General features: G+C 37.2%; 1 pseudogene; it reads left to right on the top strand.

The window, feature by feature from the left end:
* Positions 1-14,058: 14,058 nt before the first annotated feature.
* Positions 14,059-15,797, top strand: LOC148941515 (putative ATP-dependent RNA helicase DDX5 pseudogene; annotated as a pseudogene).
* Positions 15,798-17,961: the final 2,164 nt, after the last annotated feature.

Below are 17,961 nucleotides of genomic sequence, written 5' to 3'. Positions count from 1 at the left end.
TATAGAGGTTGGCCGTGAACCAGTTGAACTCAAAAATATCCTTAACAAAAGGCCATTACTACGCTCCAAGGAGATCTGGCAAAAAGCTACGGTTCAATTTTTATCATAGGCAGCGCGATAGCGCTGCCTAAGTAAAGAACGATGTGGGCACAATGTATTATTTATTTTTCTTTCTTCTCCATACCCGGGCACTTCGTATCGAAGGAGTTGTCGCAGAAACTTCAAAAAGGGCTCATTCGTTGGAGATTAGAGTGGCCAGTGTCCTTTTTAATAGTCGAAAAGGATTGGAGGGCAACTAGCCCCCACCCCCATGCCCATCATTCCTCAAAACACATCCAATCAAAATTTTGGGATAGCCATTTTGTTCAGCGTAATTGATTTCCAGATATAAAATATTTTTTTGAGGAGGATACTCCTCAATTCAAAGGCCTACTGCCCTATTTAATAGTCGAAAGTGATTAGTAATATTTTTTGTTGTTGCTGTTGTTTAGACCAGGGTACTTCGTATCGAAGGAGTTGTCTTGGGAAATTCGAAAGGGGCTCATTTGATTGAAAATAGAAAGGGTTGATGCCCTTTTTAATAGTCGAAAGTGATTGGACGGCTACAAATCCCCCTTCCACTCCCACCCTCCCATTTGCCCATTATGTTTAAAAACTAAATGTTGCCTTAAGATTAAATCAAAATGCACTGCGATTATGCTAATTCCCAATAAGGCATCTCAGCAGTATCCCAAGAACGACTGAGGGTATTATGTTCAAACTTTCGAGGCTGCTTCTACTCTTAAAATTTAACCAAATCAAAATAGTGTAAGTGTATCAAAGTTATCAAAGAAAGTAAACAGATTTTTTGCGAATGGTATCACGTTTATCACTTCAGGTCAACTAGAGGAGGTATGAAACTAATTTAAACAGTACTATTTATGTCCAGATTTTTAAAATGGTGAATGTTGCTAAAAATTGCTGAAAATTTTTCTTCAGCATACAAATAGCAGGCTAAACTATAAAGTCTTAAAAAATGAAAAGATATAAAGTGTTATTTTCTTTTTCCCTGAAAAGACTGTGTCAATATAAAACGAACAGAAATTCATTAAAAAAAACTTTTTCCACCAAATAAGTTTTTCAAAGAAAAGTAAAGAACTCTATTAAACAAAAAATGAGCAAAAATAAAATCAAATAATCTACCAAGCGTGAAACTACCACAAATTATCATCTGTAAATAAATGAAACCCATAACCAACAGAAAATACAATAAATAACCGAGTCAAACTCAAAACGAGCAGCAATTAACATAAGTTGGGTGCAAAACCCCTATGCCTTCCCAAGGCCGGAACAATATTTGCTATTTACTGAAAATAAATATAAATGTTTTTACTTATATAACTTTAATAAATGAAATAATATTAACATTTTGATTACTAAATATCAGTATATGTATATTAAACTGACAATGCACATTCATTTGTATTTTTTCAGTAAAGTGAAAATTTTTTTATGGCCTTGGGAAGGCATAGTAACCAGCATGCCAACCCTATAAGCAGCCCCGATGATACCTTAGCTCATGCTAATTGTAAATACCTTGATATTCTCGATTTTGCTACAAATGTGGAGTCAAAACTAGTCAATAATAATTCCCTCAATGTTCTTTTGTTCAACATCAGAAGCATCCGGGATAAGTGGCTCAAGTTTAAAGATTATTTTCATTCAATGGTGTCTGCCCTTTTGACGTAATAGGATTAACAGAGACATGGCTTTCCGAAAATGATGAAACTAGTGATTTTTTAGTCCCTTGTTACCAAATAATCCGTATGCCCAGGAGATTGACAAAGTGTTCTGGGGGCATCTCATTTTACATCCGTTCGAATGTAAATTTTACCAGGTAATCAGAGTGCAAATCTATTTTCTCTACACAAATAAATCTCAGATGTATTTATTCAATAATTGTTAACATAGCTATCGGCCAAAATTCCTATATACTCTCCTTGTTTTATAAACCTCCTCCATTTCGGATCTCATGCTTTTGTAATCTGTTCGATGATTTCTCTAATTTTATTAATCTACCCCATAAAAAGGCAATAGTTCTTGGGGACTTTAATTGTAAACTACTCAATTTTGGTAAAAATAGTGAATCCGACACTTTTTTTGAATAGTGACCGCGAATGGTCTTCTAGCCACAATTTTTTTCCCCAGTAGAGTTGAACCTGTGAGATCAAGTTCAACATTAATTGATAGCATTTTCGTATCTACTTCCCTGGGAAATAACCTATCCTCAAATAAAATATTTTCGGATCTGTCAGACCATTTTCCCATTTACTTGTCACTACCTTCGCAACCACTACCTCTACGCTCTAGGATTAATATTCCAACACCTACTATAAATTACAGATCTGCAAATATAACCCATTTTATTGATTGCCTAAGAGCTACTGACTGATCCGATGTTTTGAATTGTCAAGAGGTAAATTCTGCCACAAATGGTTTTTGTGCAAAGGCTAACTGAGATTATCCATTCAACTTTTCCTATTCGTAAACTTAACCGGAAAACTATCCCTATATGCCCCTGGATGTCACATAGCCTCATTGTCTCCTCATATCGGAAAAACAAATTATATAAGTTAGCCTGTAAGATCAGTAGTGATAGTGACCCGCTCCTCCTTACAGGCTGTACTCCCTTGCTTCAATTCTAGTTCCATGTTTTTCTGCCCAACTGATAGCGATGAGGTACTTCAAATCATCGGTTCTCTCCCTATTAGTTTTACACATGACTGTTTTGGATTATGTAATAAGCCTTTGAAGACCATATCTCCTTTTGTTTACGAGCCCATCAAGCACATTGCCAACCTATCTTTATCCCACGGAATTTTCCCTGATTTACTAAAGTCAGCCATTGTTATTCCAGTTCATAATTTGACCTTAAGAAAACTATATTGGGCTTTTTTTGGATTTCTCTAAGGCATTTAACACAGTCAATAATAGTATTTTAATAAGTAAATTAAATAGTTACGGTATTCGTGGGGTTCCCTTTCTTGGTTTGATTCTTATCTATGTGGAAGGGTACAGAGTGTGAGCGTAGGTGGAGTATCCTCTCAGCCCTTACCTGTTTGGAGGGGTGTCCCTCAAGGCTCCGTTCTAGGCCCGATTTTATTTCTCCTATATATCAATGATCTTGTTATGGACCTGGGCCCTTTAGTGTATCATGTACTATTTATTGATGACAGCAACTTCTTCATCACTGGCACAAATTTACCATCGGCAATAACCTCTGCCCAAGTCCTTCTGAACAGAGTCCAGGCGTGGTGCCTTACGAATAACATGACCATTAATAGCAAAAAAAGTCAAGTACTATTATTCGGAAACCCCTACAACAAAGACGTAATCATACCTACTCTTGGCCTCAAGTACTCCTCCGACATCCTCCCATAAGTGGAGGTTGCCAAGTTTCTTGGTGTATTTATTGGCTCATGCTTGTTATTCTCTAATCATATTTCTTACATTACAGCAATAATTTTTAGACAAGTAGCTATGACTAACCGTGTGAATTATTTTCTTCCTCCTGACATCCTAGTTACCCTCTATTATTCCTTTATTTTTCCTTACTTTTCTTGTTGCGGATCAGTTTTGGGACAAACCGGTCCTTCACTAAAAAACTCAAATTTGCCCAAAACCGTGCCATTAAAGCAGCTTTTCGGCTTCCCCGTCTATATCCAACCCGTGATTTGTGCTCAGATTATGGTACAGCTACACTAGATCAAATCATACAGAAACTAAACTTATCGCTTGCTTACTGTGCTTTCCACAATAATCTTCCTCCTCAACTACTAACCTATTATAATATTAATAATTCGGAAGCCCACTGTCTCCGTTCATCCAATGGAGCCTTTATTGTTCCTAAATGCGTTTCTAGTGCTGCTCAGCAATCTCCCATTTGCAAATATATTATTATCCAATGGAACAAAATACCCTCCAGTGCTTAGCTAGCGACAAGTTTCTGCAAGCTGTACGACAATGTAACAAAACTTGATAATATAATTTAATCTTTCAACTTTTAACCAATTTGCTTTAATTACCCATGTTTTATTCTTCTATCTTTCTTTTTCAGTGTCACTTTAATTTTTTTTCTTTTTTGGTCCTTGACAAGTTCTCTTCTAGGATCTTTATTTTTATACATGTTTGTGTTATATTTTTATTCGAATAATAGCAATAAAATTGGTTTCGCCCGAATGTAGTGTCCTATATATACAGACCATGATCCAGCTACTCCTGCAACCACAAAACCGGAAAGTTTAATTTATTTAACAGAAGAACTTTCAAGAAGAGCAAGAAGCTCCTCATCTAGAACCTCAACCCCAGGCAATTGTAGACTTTTCAAAACTTACCTGTATAACACATCATAAACCATTTTGATCATACTTATTGACGAAAGCAACTTGGCGCAGCGGAAACACGTTGGGTGTTTAACCCGTAGGTTGATGGATCAAAACCTCATCGAGCCTCGCTGGGACTAAAAGCTAATGCTCCTTGGTTAAGTTTCAATTCAGCAACGTCTGAAGCTGCTCCTGATAATATTATTAGAATAGTCATTTAAATTTGACGCATATTTGGCCCCATAATCAGCCTGTTTGTTTCCGTGTATTCGAATACGGATGGAGGTCGAAAATATCATTAATGATTTTGCTGCTTCAAGGATTTTTTTGTAGATTTCTTATGTACTTCCACTTTTTGGTCTGGCTTATATAGGCCTTTTTTACTAACAAGTTGATCCAAATTGGTCTTAGAGCCTGTGAAAATGACCACTTTTTCATGGAGTGACAGTAGAGATGAAGATGCAACACATACTTATCTTTAGAAATGATAGTACAGCACAAATTTATTTTAATTGTATTTCTTAAGAAATCATCATATAGGTAGACAACATAAATATTTTTGCAGTTTACATAATAACCTTAGCGTTTCTGAACTGAAAACTAAAATAAAAAAAACCGATTTTTTTCTTTGAAATATATGAAATATTTCAAATGCGTACTTTAAGGGTTAAGCTAAAAAGAAGTTTGGTTTCGGGATATAAATTTCAATGATCGTAATTCGTAATGATCGTAATGATCGTAAATGATCGTAAAATTCAATTTAGTGTAAAACACCCGGTAACAGACATAGAAAGCTTCGTCAAGATTGCAGATGAAAAAGGTGGGGTTTTAGATTACGCCATATATGGTTATAACCCATACTACTATAACCTCATTCATCAAGGTCGTACACAAAATGTAGTTTTTTGTCAAAATTGATTCTAATTTAAAAACTTATGTTTTTAACTACAAAAGGTAAAAGATTTAGTAATTTCCTTCAAAAAGAGACATTATACAGCACTCTATGATTTTCCAGTACCCAACTAGTTGAGGAGAAAAAAAACTGGAAAAGCAAACCTGCTGCCGATATGGAAAATCGTGGTTTCAGCCACTTTTCTTGATTTTCAAACCAATATGTTTTCCTTATTTTTCCCGCCAAGAGACAGTTAGTTTCCTATATAGGGGTATTGGACAATGACGTTCAAATAGTGTATTTCGTTTTTTGATCTGGCTCTAGTTCTAGTTTTGGGACGTGATAGTTTCTAGCTACCGCAACAACCCAGATAATTACATAAAATTTTGCATTTATTTGATAAGGGATTACAATAATTCCAAAACCTTAAAAATAAAATCAAAATTTGGAAGCTTACAATACAGTTCCTTACAACGAATTGTTTGATAAAATCCACTAGCTACGTGATTAAGCTTACAGGTTCGAACATAACCATTTTTGTATACATCGAATTTGAACCTAACCCGGGGCCAATTTTTCTGTTAATTATATATGGATGATGCTGGTTCCTAGGAAAGTAAAGTTTTAGTACAAACTTATATTCTCTTAGTAATATTCACTTATTATAGGCTTTATTATTTCTTTTTTAATTAATGAAGTTTGTTCTTTACTGTAAATACGAAAAGACATCAAAAATGTAGTTTTTAGTCGAAAATTTATTCTCTTTTAGAAATAATTTATTTTAGTTATAAAAGATTTTTAACCCAATTAATTTCTTTTAAAATAAGCCATTGAACAAACTCTCTACAATGTTCCAGTGCCAAGCTATCTGTAGAAAAGAAAGAAGAAAGAAAAAATATGCCGTTTAGAAAGAATGTTGTAGTAGCCGCCACTTTTCTTGATTTTCAAGCCTATATATTTCCCTTTGCTGTTCAAGCCAAATGACAGAATGTTTTCTGTACAGGGGTTTCGGACAAGGCTGTTCTAGTGGTGTACTTTTTGTTTTGATCTGACTTTTTTTTAGGAGTTATGGGTTTTTATATTTTTCTTAACATTGGAAGTGATCGCCTCTTACTAAGTTGCTAGCTACTGCTGTAACCCGAAAAAGTACAAACAGGAAAAAACCTATGGATTTTCTTATTTGGTATAGTAAGAGACACACCTCAAAAAGTCAGGCAACTAACGTCCATTCAAAAGATGATCTTATTATCTTAACTTTTAGTTACTATGTGCCGTGGTTTGTTCTTTACTAGGTTTTCAGCTATATCCGATGAAACTAGCATAGGACTTATTTATAATGAACTGTATCAGCACTTTATTTATATCAATAAAACCATGATAGCGATGATACTTACAAAATTCACGTTTACAGTATTGATCCTTTATGTAGTAACAACAAGTAAAACTAATTTTAACATTTTATGATATTTTTCTAGTTTGAATTAAAAGATTCAAACTATTGCTCAGAAACCATGAATATTTTTGCAGTTATCATAATAACTTTAGCGAAACTGAACTGGAAACCAAAACAAAATAAAAAATTTTGTCAAAAGATAAACGTGTATAAATATTGTATCCACTTATTAAGTCATATATGGTTATACGAGAAAAAATCAATCCCTTTGTATCTTTTCAACAAATTGTAAACAGTCACCTTTTCAATGTGATCATAATAACTTTATATTCGTTTTGTATTATAATTAACGAATTTATTACCATGTCTTATATGTAACTTATTTTTCATAAGTCACTGATGGTACAATGGTAAGCATAATAGTGGTTAGAATATCTGGCATTCATTAAGATTGGCAATAAAAACGTAGTTTTTAGCTCAAAAAGTTTTTAGCTTTATTAATTTCGTTTTTTAATTAAAAGGCAATGGAACTTTTAATTTCCGTTCGAATGCGCCCCCTTGCGACTTTCTAGGACCACTGGGTGGATACGATCACCCTTGGGGCAAAGAAAAACAAACAAAACAAACATTTGGGATCTTTCTTCTGGCAAAAAACACAAAGTTCCACATTTTTCCAGATAGGAGCTTGAAAGCACTACATTAAGGTTCTCTGATATACTGAATCTGAGTCTAAGGGGTTGTTTTCCCCTTTTTCGAAAATAAGGCAAATGTTCTCAGGTTAGTAATTTCTTATGGGTAGGAGTAAACTTGACAAAATCAATGTATTTAAAATCAGCAAAAAATTAAATTTTTTTAATGTATTTGTTGGTATCAAAATTCCATTTCTTTAAAGTTTTGGTTACTATTGAGCCGCGTTGCTGTTACTAGACAGTTTGTTACCACGAACTGTTTGAAAATTTTAAGGACACAGGAGGTGAGGGCAAATTTGTCTCTTACTATTTCAAAGAAGAAAAAGCTGTAGGATTTGTTCTGTTTGCAATCATATAGCATAGGACGAACCCCAATTACAACTGACGTCATCATAAAGTTTTACTAAAACGTCATTTATAGTTGTGACCCACTATTATCAAACAGTTCATGGTAACGAACCATATAGTACGAGCGACTCGTCTGAATTGTAACCGAAACTCTAAAAAACAGAATTTTAATATCAATAGATACATCAAAAGATTCGAATTTTTATGCTGCTTTAAATATATAAGTTTCATAAAGTTCAGTCTTACCCATCAAAAGCTAAGAGCCCCAGAAAATTTGCCATATTTTCTAAAAAAGGAAAAAACACTCTCTAAAACCCATAATATCTGAATGAAAATCTTGACTTACTTGACTTATGTCTCCTGCCGGGTGCTGCTCGGCGTAGAGAGTGACGTCTGCCTCCTCCATCCACTTCGGTCCATTGCAAGCGTTTGCACATCGCTCAACCTGATATTTGCCATCGTCAGGAACTCGGACAGGCTGTCAGACCATCGTTTCTTCGGTCGGCCGCGAGGTCACTTCCAACCGGCTTTGACAGGGTCGAAGTCATGGATCGTTTTTGCAGGTATGTGTGGAGGCATTCAAAGTAGGTGTCCGAACCATTGTAGTGTTTGCCAGGCTGCTTGGGTTGAAAACCGAGACTGCTTGGTGAGCTGCAGCAGCTTCTCATTGCTGACAAAGTCGAACCATCGTAGACCTTCGATCGTCCTCAGGCTCTTCAACTGAAAGACATCAATTGCCTTGAGGGTTGCAGCTGAAGCTTGCCACGTCTCAGCTCCATAGAGCATTACAGAGCCGACGAGGGCGTTGAAAATCCGCAGCTTCGTTGTGCGACTGATGTTCGGTTTTCGCCAGAGGTGACGGTTCAGTCTGCCCATGGCAGAAGACGCTTTGGATATTCTCGCTTGTAGTTCAGAAAGAAGCGAGCCATCTGAGGAAATTGTGGAGCCCAGGTAGGTGAGCCTTTGGACAACTTCGATGCTAGTGGTGCTATCCAGGCTAACTGAAGGATTGGCAGCAGGAGAGGATGGGTCAATGGCCATAATTTTCGTTTTAGTCCAGTTTATCTGCAGTCCTACTTTTGCAGCCTCTTCGTGTAGGATTCGAAGCGCTTCCAGCAACTGCTCCATGAGTCCGCCAGAATGGCCAAGTCATCGGCAAAATCAGCATCTGTAATGACACGATCTCCAAACTTGAGTCTAAAGCTGAGACGTGAAGTAGTCCTTGTCATAACGTAGTCTATGATGACATTGAAGAGCTCTGGGGCAACTGCACATCCTTGGCACACTCCAGTCGTGATTTGGAAGAACGGGCTGCGGCGGCCGTTCACTTGAACACAGCTCTCCGTCACATGGTGTAGAGCTTTGAAGAGTCTGCAGTATTTCTAAGGGAGGCCTGTCGATTCCAGAATCCGCCAAAGAGCTTCTCGGTCCACTGAGTCGAACGCAGCGCGGAAGTCGACGAAGGTAAAAAAAGCTTTTTGTCGGAACTCCGTGGCTTTTTCTATGATTTGTGGGATCGTAAAAATCTGCTCGATGGTTGAACGGTCCGACATGAAACCAGCTTGCTCCGGTCGCCGGATTTTACGAATGATATTTCGACATCGATCTAGCAGGACCATTGAGAAAAGTTTTCCCGGGACAGACAGTAGGGTTATTCCGCGGTAGTTCAAGCAGTCGCTTCTAGAACCTTTCCTCTTCCATAAAGGGATAATGACACCCTTCAGCCAATCTTCGGGAATTATCTCGGTTTGCCAGATTGTAGAGAACAGGGTGTGGAGAAACAGGAGCATAACAGAGACCTGCATATATTAGCAGCTCCGCACTCAGGCCACAGATACCGGCAGCTTTATTGTTCTTGAGCCTTTTCACTGCATTTTCAATTTCTGATGGGCTGAAAGGCTCGTCTGGAGGAGCATCTGTTTCGGATCTTGGACTGCCAGGTTGGCTGGGACTATCAGTAGGAGGCATAGACGGGCTAGTGTTGTTCAGGAGTGAGCAGAATTGGTCCTTCCACCGCTCGAGACAAGAACCCTCATCAGAGAGGTGTCCCATCCCTGGATAGGATGGGTCCCAATGCTGGTGTTTTATTTTCTGTGAGATCGCGGAGGTGCTTGAACAGGCTACCAATGTCTTTCTTTTTTGCTGCTAGTTCAATTTCATTGGCTTTCCTTGCAATAAACTGGGTTAGTTTCCGGTGAATAAGTCTTTTCCGCTCTTCTCTGAGCCTTCGATAGGTGGCCATGTCCCCAAGAAGTCTTGCCCTCCGCCTTTGCTCTATGACCTGCAGTGTTTCGTCAGTTAGCCACGATTTCTTCGGGAAACTCCGCTTGCCAAGTACCAGCTGTGCTGCTTCACTGGTCTGTGATTTAAAATACTTCCAGGCGTCTTCGCTGTTGTTGAGTGTGCCCAGGAGCTCAAAGCGATTTGATATCTCAACACTATACTTCTGGAGAGTATATGGCTCCTTTAGTTTCCCAATATCCGCTGCTACTGGTTTTCTTTCCGATCGCTGTGCATGGAGGCGAAGCTGGACATCAGCACACACAAGCCTGTGATCTGCATTTCCGAGCTCTGCTGATCTGTAAGTTCTGCAGTTCTTCAGCGATGATCTCCAGCGTTTAGAAATAATGACTTAGTCAATCATCTTCTTTGTGCGACCGTCGTTACTATACCACGTGTACTGGTGGATAGTCTAACGTTGAAAGTAGGTGTTTGCGATCACAAGTTCATGGGATCGGCACAGTTCGAGTAGGCGAAGGCCGTTATCGTTCAGTGGGTCGGGGGATACAGGTCCAATTGTGCCACGCCAAACACCCGTATCATCTCACACTGTAGCATTGAAGTCACCGAGAAGAACAGTGACACCGTGGGGGGAAACTGTTGACAGACATTTGGACAGAGCAGAGTAGAATTCTTCCTTGGTTACGTCGTCGGAGTCGTTGGTCGGGGCATAGCATATAAAAATTGTCATCTTGCCATGCTTGTGCCCAAAGCGGGCCTTCATTATTCTGCCCGATACAGCTTCGTGCAAGAGTAAGGCCTTTCTTGCAAGGCTGCTTAGCGCGAGGCCAACACCATTTCTTCTCATGCTCCCTCCAGACCAGACTAACGAGTAATTATCGCCTATTCGCTCTTCTCCACTTCCAGTAAGACGGGTTTCTGTGAGACCTGCAATTGCCACTTTATTCTTACGAAGTTCTTGAGAAAGTAGGTTCTTTGATGCAGGTGCATTCAGGGTCAAAACATTCCAGGTGGCTATTCGAAGCCCCCTTTTGTCTATAAGGTTCAGTCTGTCAGTCTTTCTGACGTCGTCAGCATGTCCATTGACACGCGTTGGTCGAGATCTTAAAAGGAAGTCCGAATCCGAGGCTATTTCGGATCCGAGACTTTGCGTAGCACTTGTTTTCAGATGGAGGGTCTCTAGCCCAACAGACCCTAGACCTGGAATCTGATTAGAGCTAGGTTTAACCTAGATACTGATTTTCCCAGGGTGGGCTCCACCCGCCACATGAGGTTGCAGCAACCCTGATCGGAGTGTTTAGTTAGGGGATGACCCCATATCCAGAGGCACGTGGTCAGCAGACAAGGTCTGCATCATTCCGGACGAACTCCATTCGCCTCCAATGAATGAAAATCACACCATCAAATTCAGTGTATCAGAGAACTTTACTGCAGAGGCTTCATGCTCCTATCTGCAAAAAAGTGGAATTTTGTATTCTTTGCCAGAAGAAAGATCACGGATGCGTGCTTATTTTATTAATTTTTGTAACCGGGATGATTGTATCGACTCAATGGTCCTAGTATGTCGCAAGAGGGCTCATTCGAACGCAAACTACAAGCTTTATTGCCTTTTTAATAAAAAAAAAATAAAAATAGAATCTCCATTTACAAAAAAACTACATTTTTGGTGTCTTTTCATACTGAGTCTGTTCAAAGATATTTGGTTTTTGAAGCAATCAAAGAGTTTCTGGTAACGAACTGTATAGTAAGAGTGACTCGTCTCAATAGCAACCGAAACTCTAAAAAACGGACATTTTAATACCAATACATATCCGGGTTGCAGCGGTAGCTAGCAACCTAATAAGAGACGATCAGGTCCAATTTTAAGAAATATAAAAACCCATAACTCCTAAAAACAGAGTCAGATCAAAACAAAAAGTACACCATTAGAACCGCCTTGTCCGAAACCCCTATAAAGGAAACTTACCGCCCTGCGGCTTGAATAACAAAGAAAATATATTGGCTTGATAATCAAGAAAATTGACTTTAACCACGTTATTCTCCACAAACGGGATATTTTTTTCTTTCTTTTCCACAGATAGCTTAGCACTGGAACATCGTAGAGAGTTGTTCAATGGCTCATTTTAAAGGAAATCTCTAGATCTAGCGCTATGTGTACTTAATTTTTTTTTAAATCAATTTTTTTTTACGAAAAACTTAATTTTTTATATACAATATTAATCAATGACGTCATAGTCTTTGGATGTATTTAGTACATAAAGTCTGGATCATCGAATTAAAGTTGAAACTAAGTAAAGAAAAATTATGCCTACATATATTCACAGTGATGTATAAAATTTCCCATTACATTTGTAAACTGTTCCACAGTTGCCGGTTCATACCTTGGAAGCTTTTCACTAAACATGCAACATTTCTTTTGGATATTACTATGAAGTTTTGCGAAAGCATCTCTAGCTGACTTTTCAACAAAATCCATTCTTTCAGAGATAATTTTATTCTTTAATTTTGAATATTTTTCGTAATCCCGGTAAAACATTCGTAAAATTTTTCTAAATTTACTAAGATCAGCCAGCATTGTTGCCATGTTTTTGGACTTCTGAATATAATTTTTAATTTTGCCCTTATGCGTTCTTTGCAGCTTGTGTAAACTGCAAAATATCCATGGTATCCGAGCAATAGTTTGAATATTTCAATTCAAGCTAGAAAAATACCTTAAAATGTTAAAATTAGTTTTATTTTTGGTTAGGTTCTAACTACCCGATGTGGAATTTACTATGTATTTTCAGACCAAAAAATTCAATTTTTTAATATATTTCATTTTTCAGTTTAGAATCGCTAAAGTTATTATGTAAACTGCAATTACAGTAAAGAACGATCTCTCTCCAATAGTAACTGATATGTTACATTAAAAGACGATCATTGGAATAAAAAGTTATTGCATGCATTGGACTTAGTTAGCTACTTGATCGTTTGAGGTTCGTCTCTTACTATTTCAAAGAAGAAAAAGCAGTAGGCTTTTTCCTGTTTGTAATATTTTATAATAAAGATCGAACTCTTCCCTATACTAACGTGCATACGCAACTTCACTATAGTTAAGATTACAGTATTTATATTTCCGGGTTGCAGCGGTAGCTAGCAACCTAGTAAGAGACGATCACGTCCAATGTCAAGAAATATAAAAACCCCTAGTTCCTAAAAAAGGAGTCAGATCAAAACAAAAAGTACACCATTAGAACCGCCTTGTCCGAAACCCCTGTATAGGAAACTTTCTGTCCCTTGGCTTGAACAGCAAGGGAAATATATTGGCTTTAAAATCAAGAAAATTGACTTTAACCACGTTATTCTCCCCAAACGGGATATTTTTTTCTGTTTACAATAAAAAACGATCATTGGAATTACAAACAATTGCATACATTGGAATTAGCTAGCTACTTGATTGCTTGAAACTCGTCTCTTACTATTTCAAAGAAGAAAAAGCCGTAGGCTTTTTCCTGTGTGTAATGATCACGTCCAATGTTAAGAAATATAGAAACCCCTAACTCCTAAAAACAGAGTCAGATCAAAACAAAAAGTACACCATTAGAACCGCCTTGTCCGAAACCCCTATAAAGGAAACTTACTGCCCTGCGGCTTGAATAACAAAGAAAATATATTGGCTTGATAATCAAGAAAATTGACTTTAACCACGTTATTCTCCACAAACGGGATATTTTTTTCTTTCTTTCTTTTCCACAGATAGCTTGGCACTGGAACATCGTAGAGAGTTGTTCAATGACTCATTTTAAAGGAAATCTCTAGATCTAGCGCTAGTTGTACTTAATTTTTTTTTTAAATTCTTTTTTTTTATGAAAAACTTAATTTTTTATATACACTATTAATCAATGACGTCATAGTCTTTGGATGTAGTTAGTACATAAAGTCTGGATCATCGAATTAAAGCTGAAACTAAGTAAAGAACAATTATGCCTCCATATATTCACAGTGATGTATAAAATTTCCCATTACATCTGTAAACTGTTCCACAGTTGCCGGTTCATACCTTGGAAGCTTTTCACTAAACATGCAACATTTCTTTTGGATATTACTATGAGGTTTTGCGAAATGTTTATTAAGATCCATAATAGTTATAGAAACATGCACCCAAGTTATTTAAATCGAAGACAAGCAGGTGGCACGACAGAATGGTTAGCTCGCCATCATATTACTCACAACGACAGGTTTGAAGGATCTCGAAAGTCCAATGGAACTTTTTACAAGCCTACACGAGAACAGGATACTGGTCGCTCAGAAGCACACGAAAAAAGATTAAACAATCTTAGCATCAAGTTTGCCAGAGATTCCAACCAATACAGTATAAGACGAGATGGTAATCCCAACCAATACTTTCGCCGTAATCCTGAACACAAAAGCAAGTTCGAAGGGTCTAAAAATTCAGGTGGCAATTTTTCAAACCAAGGACGTGATGGCACTTACCAACGACAGCCATTACAAAAGAATTTCTATAGTCCCCATCCTACTGTCGTAAAAAGATCCAAAAAAGAAGTAGACAGCTATCGTGATTCTAAAGAAATTCTAGTTGAAGGAGTAGACGTCCCTCATCCAATCATGTCATTCGAAGAATCTGGTTTTTCTGAAAATTTAAAATCTCAGCTGACATCACAAGAATTACATAGTCCCACTCCAATCCAAGCACAAGGTTGGCCAATTGCCTTATCTGGTAGAAATATGGTAGGCGTTGCATCAACTGGATCAGGTAAAACGCTGGCCTATATACTGCCATCGATCGTCCACATTAAAAACCAGGCGAATCTTAAAAAAGGAGATGGACCCATAGCTTTAATTTTGGCTCCAACTAGAGAATTAGCACAACAGATCAAAGCTGTGGCAGACATATATGGAGCGTCGTCTCGCATAAGAAGCATATGTGTCTTCGGTGGGTCTCCAAAGTTGCAGCAAATAAGAAATTTGGAACAAGGATCTAAGCTTAGCTTGCTACTCCTGGGAGAATGATTGAATTTTTAGAAACACGAAAAATAAACCTTAGACGATGTACTTACATTGTCCGTACATCGTCCTGGACGAAGCAGATAGGATGCTTGATATGGGCTTTGAACCACAAATCAAGAAAATTTTTCGACAAATTGGCGGTGAAAGTCAAATTCTGATGTGGTCAGCTACTTGGCCGAGGGAAGTTGAACCCCTAGCAAAAGACTTTTTAGGCTCACACATCAAATTGAACGTCGGCCCAAAGGTTTTATCGGCCAATCACAATATTCAACAAATTGTCGAAGTGTGCAAGGAGCAAGAAAAAAAACCTTAAGTTAATTGTACTTTTGAATGAAATGTCCAAAGAGCAGGAAAACAAGACAGTTATTTTCGTAGAGACAAAACAAATGGCTGACAACCTAGAAGACAGTATTCGCGGAGATGGGTATTCAGCAAAGGCCATTCATGGTGACAAAGATCAAAGAGAGCGAGATTGGACTCTGAAAGACTTCAGAAATAGCAAGATAAATATATTAGTGGCAACAGATGTTGCAGCCCGCGGTCTAGACATTGACGACATAAAATATGTAATTAACTATGATTACCCTCATAACAGTGAGGATTACATTCACAGAATAGGAAGAACTGGGAGGTCCAACCGGACTGGGATTGCATACACCTTCTTCATCCCACAGAATGGAAGCAAGGCTAAAGATTTAATAGGGGTTCTCAATGAAGCAAATCAAAAAGTCGACCCAAAATTGTATGAAGTTGCAAAGAACTCAGAAGCCTGGTTCAAATGCCAGAATAGTAGAGGTTATGGAGGAGGAACTGGATTTAGGGGGCGTGGCAGCTATGGAAGGCGGAATGTCAGAGAGCGATGGTAAACGGCTATGACTTCTCGAAAGCCCAATTAAGAAAAAAATTACCAGAAACAACAGACACAGTTAAGCGACATATTTTGTGCTATTTTAATTTTTGTTTTAACAATTTTGAAAAATGTGGAAAGTTTCACAACAGAAATTTATATTGCTCTGTTTTCCTTAATATTTAGTTTACAACTTTTTCAATAAAAATAGAAATTGCCATATTTCTTTGTTTTCGTTAATTCTGCAGCAAGATTTAGCAGATGATTCATCTCAAACTGCTGAAAAAGCACGGCATCATAATACACATGTATGATGACATTAAAAAAATACAATTTATTTATATATTCGAGAACCTATCTTCAATAACGTAAAATGGACGAAATACCTTCCCTATATTTCTCCAGGCACCCATTTAGAGCTAGTTCAACTTTGGGTAAATTTACAGTCACGCCACTGGCCCCCATTAAAAACTAAATAATCGGTGACACCAGGACTCGAACCCCTGTCCTCACGGACAAAGGATTTCAAATCTAAGGACGGCTAAGAGAATGGCCAAAATTATTTTCTGTTTCTTATAACATCAAAAGTCCAATTGATTTTCAGTGCCATTTACAATGTATTTGACCAAATTGGTTTCTAAAAGAATACTAATTCTAAGATCACTTTGTAAACAAAATTGGCCTGCCATAACAAAGAATAAAAAACAAAGGAAAGAAAATCGAAAATGCGGTTTTGCAAGACCAGCGGAAGTACTGGACAAGACAAGACGAATATTTCGTGAGGACAACTTCTTCCCTTCTTTGGGAAAATTGGACAAATTATATAGGACAAAGTTTCAAGGACACATTTTCCCATTTTTGAATATAAATGTGAACGAAACAAACCGGATAAAAATAAAAAAATAAAAACAGACAAAGCGGAAAACAAAACAAAAAAAACAAATAAAAACCTAAATTGGAAGAATTAAAAAATCTAACAAAACGGACAATAACAACAACAGATACAATCAGAATTAACAGAATTAAAACCTTTAATAGCCGTAAGCCTATCTCCAAGAACGAGTCACTCGTCGATATTCATGACTATCAAAAAGATTTTCTAGTTCTTCCAATTTGGGCTTTTATTTCTTATTCTTTTTGTTTTCTGCGTTGTTTTTTTTTCTCATTTAATTTTTATCAGGTTTGTTTCTTTTTCATTTACGTTCCAAAAGTTTAAACATGTTTCATCTAAACTTTTTCTTACAGCACTGAAGAAGGGGAGCGATTGTACTCCCAAAATATTCGTCTTGTTTCCTCCAGTTTTTTAATTGGCCTTAAAAAAATATATTCTCTATTTTTTTTTTTTTTTTTTTTTGGTAATTCTAATAATAGATAAAAAACAAAGTATAGGGTAGACCACAACCATGAGGATTTAAACTTCTTGTTATTATACTAAAGATTAACGGCTTAAAAAAAATGGTTCGCTGTTTACTAGGTTCTAGTTAAGAAAAAGTCGACGGCTATATAAAATAAGATATTACTTCCTTATTTAGGCTGGAGACTACCTCCGAAAATTTTATGGACGTACGAAAACCATTTTTAATTTACGGGAAGTCACTGGTCCGAAGTGGGGAAAAGAGTGGAGATATAACCCGGTTCAATACAGCTTATTGCAATCGATTGCAATTGATTTCTGCCACTGACAGCCATACTGTTAGCAAAGAATTGGTTTTCACTGGCTGTCAATGACTATAATCAATTGCAAAAGGGCTATGCTAAAGGCTGGAGAAAGCTTGGTACACCGCCTAATTTGACCCTGGAATCTCCCCCTATTTTTTAATATTCCACGTTAGAAGCACAAAAAGTATTTTCCTAGATTTTCTCAACAAATTTAACACGAAACCTATACTATAAGTAGCTTCTACAATACAGCATGAGGTAAACCCAACATAATAGAAGAAAAAAAGACTACACAATCCTGGAAAGAATAATATTAGCAGGGCATAACATTAACAGGGCGTTAGTAGGGTCTAATATTTTCCTAATGTCTGAATATTTTCGCCAAACTTTTTATACATTCATTCACAAAAGCTTAATATTTCAACTCAACTACTTTTTAATAGAGTGAAACGTCTCTGATCTGCATTCTAAATGAATGGAGCGTTTTGGAGCATATCTAAAATTAAAGATTCTGGACAATCCAT

The sequence above is a fragment of the Artemia sp. Qi Xiang Cuo genome, chromosome 18, assembly GCF_049724085.1.
Source record: "Artemia sp. Qi Xiang Cuo chromosome 18, ASM4972408v1, whole genome shotgun sequence".
Lineage (NCBI taxonomy): Eukaryota > Metazoa > Arthropoda > Branchiopoda > Anostraca > Artemiidae > Artemia > Artemia sp. Qi Xiang Cuo.
Note: the sequence above shows the minus strand (reverse complement) of the source record. Positions and strands in the feature narration are given on the sequence as shown.